Source organism: Physeter macrocephalus, chromosome 4, assembly GCF_002837175.3.
Source record: "Physeter macrocephalus isolate SW-GA chromosome 4, ASM283717v5, whole genome shotgun sequence".
Taxonomy (NCBI): domain Eukaryota; kingdom Metazoa; phylum Chordata; class Mammalia; order Artiodactyla; family Physeteridae; genus Physeter; species Physeter macrocephalus.
In genome coordinates, this window is record NC_041217.1 from 40,269,710 (window position 1) to 40,274,060 (window position 4,351).

The window sequence follows — 4,351 nt, forward strand, 5'->3', positions numbered from 1 at the left end:
CCGGAGAGGGCTGCTGTCTGTGTCTCCCTCAGCAGGCGGTGACGGAGGGGCCTGGGTGGAACCCAGATGAAGCTGTGGCCTCTCCCAAGGCTGCCCTCACTGGGGGATAAATCTCAGCTGCTGACCCGCCTGTTAACAGTGGAAACCTGGGAGAGGACGTGACCCAATGGCCTGGAAGCTGAGGCTCTGAGAGGAAATCCCTTCCCCTCCTGATTCCCACTTCCATGCGCTTTCCACCTCCCCAAGAGCCTCGAGTTAGCGCTCCCACCAAACTAAAGGATGGCACTCAGATGCGGTGGCACCCACCAGGGCACACCAAAGATGCCCTCTCGTGCGGCACCGCAGGCTTTGTTCCAGGGGTCATGCGAGGTGCTCCATGCCTGCCTGCTGACGTGCAAACCTTCACCTGCCAGCCTCATACCATCCTCCCTGCTTTACCTACGAGGAACGGGAGGCTCACAGACTCAGGTTACCGGCTGGTGGTGGCAGCCCTAACCCAGGCGGCCCCTGACCAGAAGGGAGCCTTCCACCAGCGTGGAGCCGGGTGAGCTCCTGCCAGAGTCACCAAAGGCGGCGGTGGAGGCACCAGAGCCAAGGCCCTGGCTTCAGGAAGGAGGAGGGGATTTGTGGACGGTCACAGAGAGAGCCAGTGGCAAAGCCAGGATGAGGACCCTGAATCCCTGGTTCCAAACCCAGCTCCTCAAGCAGCAGCAGCTAGATGACATGGCTGAGCTCAGGGTCGCTCCACAGCCAGAAGCAGCGGCCAGGAGCCGGCAGCTATTCCCTCACCTGCTGCTGCTCAGGACTAGTCAGTTCTCACTGAAGAGTGACCTACTGGAGGCTGGGACCCAGGGCTGCACAGCTCCACACAGGACAACCACGAGGCTGTGCAGTCCTGGAGGGCAGGGATGGGTCTTGTCTTTGGACCCCAGCACGTAGCATGGTTCCCAGCACACAGTGGCAGTGATGGAGGAATGAAGGAAGGTGTGAATGAATGAATCAAACCAGCCTAATGTGTGAGGCTAAGTCGGGGGAGGGGCTTGGTAGACTCAGGACTCTGCATGCGCCTCATTTCCTGCCTCTGGGAGGATGCCAGGCATTGTGCTGGGGGTAAGCCATGGGCAAGAGAGCAAAGAAGCACCCAAGGAGAGGAGAGACAAGTAAGCAATAAGAAGCATGATGGGCTGCGTGTTCCTCCTGAGGCCGGACCCCTGTGTGACCTTGAGCAAGTCCCTTCCTTCTCCAGGCCTTAGTTTGTTTAGGAGGAGCGGGGCTGAACTAAATGATGCAAAGGCACTCGCACCGACCCCAGGAATAGCAGGTGGTGTGGGCACTGGATCCTCTCCCAGCTGCAGAGAATCACAGCGTCACCACAGCGGGGGCAGTGAGGGGGTGCGGAAGAGCAAGCCCACGCAGAGACGCCCCTGCCCAAGGGAGGCAGATGCTCCTGGAGGCTGGGTCCCCAGAGACTGCGCAGCCAGAGGTAATGGGCTGTGACAGAGGAGCGAGTCAGCAGTCAATTCCATCAATACAACTTTGATCGCCTAGGAGCCTTGTAAACAGGCAGCTCCCCTGTGGGCCCGAGGCACTCTCTTTCCTTCTCCCTCCTGCCGGCACCGGCTCAGCCCAACCTCGGCCTGTACCAGCCACCAAACGTCCCTCAGTCTCTGGTGCAAGGTTGGCAGCCAAGGGTTAAATGCCCACTGGCAGGTGAGGGCCCAGGGCCATGGGACGGTGGGAGGGGGAGGGAGCCAGAATCACTTAGCCCTCCATTAGTCCAAATTAAAGTCAGGAGTAAGATGACAATTACAATTTGCAGTGGGCTAACTATCTTCCCTCAGAAGCTGATAGTTTTGCAGACTGGGGAAATTAATTGTCTGAAGTCCCAGGTGGATTGGCTTTGAACCCAGCTGAGGCAAGCCGTCCCTGTCTCCTCCTGCAGTGGTCCTCCACCTCTTCACCACCCCTCAGGGCAGCCACCTAACCTCAGGCTTCTGCCCTTTGGGATCCTCAGGCAGGGACAGACTGAGGGTCTGGGGGTTCTGGGTAGGCGGAGGGGGGAACACTGGCAGAGAGGCTGGGCTGGGGAAGCAGCTGCGCAGAAGGTGCAGCTGGTCTGAAGCCAGCAGTGCTACGGGCTTCCAGCCCAGCTGCCAGGAGGGCCCACTGTAGCTGCAGGTGTCTCCCTGCCTGACCTCCTGCCAGCTGCCCAGCTGAGGGGTGGGCTCGAAGAAGCCTCTTTGGATTTGCCAGAAGTTGCCATATCCAATACTCATTATAACATTCATTCAACAAACACCAATGTGCCAAGCACTAAAAAAGGACGAGGGACACTGCAGTGAACAGTACAGATACCACCCCCTCTCTCGTGGAACTTACATGGGGAGGAGACGGATAGACAATAAATGGAGAATAAATATGTAGGTAAATAAAACACCCGATAGTGACAGGGTTCTGAAGGAACATGGTAAGCACAAGGGCCCTCCAACGACCTTCACACACTAATCCCTGGAATCTGTTGAATCTGTTACCTTACATAGCAAAAGGGACAGTGCAGATGTAACTAAGGTTGTGGGCTTTAAGGGGGAGTGTCCCGGATTACCTGGGTTGGGCACGTCTAATCACATGAGTTCTTAAACACAGACGGCTTTGTCCAGCTGGAAGCAGAAAAGGAGTCCAAGCATGCAGGATTTGGCGACCTGTGGCTGGTTCTGAGATACAGGGGCTACGCACAAGGACTGAAGAGAGGCCTCCGGGAGCTGACAGCCAGCAAGGAAGCAGGGCCTCGGTCCTACAACCGCAAGGAACTGGGTTCCACCTGCCACCCGCATGAGCTTGGAAGTGGATTCTCCCTAGAGCCTCCAGATGAAGCGTCCAGCCTGGCTGACACCTTGATTTTGGCCTTTTGGAACCTGGGGCCGAGAGACCAGGAGAGCCAGCCATCCCAGATGGACTTCTGACCTACAGAGCTGAGACAACAAATACGTGCTGTTTTAAGCCGCCAAATTTTTGGTGATTTGTTACAGCAGCAATAAAAAACGAATTCAGGAACTAAACGTATAGGATAGTGACTTGGTGCTGCTGTACCCTGGGTGGCCGGAAAGGCCTCTCTGAGGAGGGACCTGTCCTGAGACCTGAATGAGGAGGGAGGTGGTAGAATACGATGATCAGTTTGTCCCCATTTCCCAGCTTTAACTCTGAAGTCCTGAATCTCCAAAAGCCCTCAGTCCCAAGCAAACCAAATGGTCAGTCACTGTAAGGCAGAGGGGACAGCAGGGCAAAGGCTCTGAGGTGGGGGGCTTTCAGGTGAGTCACCACTAAAAGCATCCTGGGGAAGTGCTGTCAAATACAGGAGCAGGTGATGGAGCTGTGGGGACTCTCGCTCAGAATGGGGACTGAGCAGTTCTAGCTAAGGTGTGGGCCTGCCCAGAGGTGGGGCACTGGCTCCTTCCAGAACCCTCTCCTTCCAGCTGCGGGGCTTAATTACCACTGCCTTTCCAGTCCCGTCCCTAGGCTACTTCCTCTCTCCCCTGCTCTGCCTCCTTCCCCAGCTGGCCTCTGCCAGTGCCCAGGTGTCTCCTCAGTGCCAGGGTACCAGGTGCTTACTGCTGCTTTCCCTAGTGGGATGCTGGCACACCACCAGTGGCTCACAGCAGGGGGAATTATTTGAGGTGTCTTTAATTAGTGAGACAATAGGAGGCTGGAAAGAAGGGAAGACAGAGGTCATGGATGGCTCCACGCTCCGTCAAAATGTTCCTGGGAGCCTGAGAAAGCCTGAGAAGTAGAGGGAAAGGGAAAAGCAGAGACGGGCAGGGGGCTCCTCTACACCCTCTGTCCTGCTGTCCCACGGCAGCCCCACCTGTACACGAACCCATCCCCCTCTCAGTGCAGGTCACCTCCAACACTGGAGGCACGCAAGCAGCAGCTGTTGGCCTAAGCGAGGAGCGAGAGTTGCGTAGTGTGAGAGTAAAGAAGGACCCCAGGTAAAATTTTGGCTCTTTGTCTCGTTAGCTGTGTGATGTCTGGCAAGTTAATTGTTCTGGGTCTCAGTTTTCTCTTCTGTACAATTAGAGTAATAATACCTACTTTGCAGGGTGGTTGTTGTGAAGATTAGAGATGTCAAAAAGTGCCCCACATGGAGTAGGTACTGGATAAATGGTAGCTATTTCGATTATGAGCACTGAAGCTCCCATCCCGAATCCCAGACCCCTGAATCCAACATATCTCAAATCAGAGTGTGCCCAAGAATCAGCTGGAGTGCTTGTTAACATGCAAATATCCAGCCCACAACTCTGGTCCCTGATTCTGCAGGCCTGGGGGTGGAGCCCAGAAACCTGAAGATTGACTCACT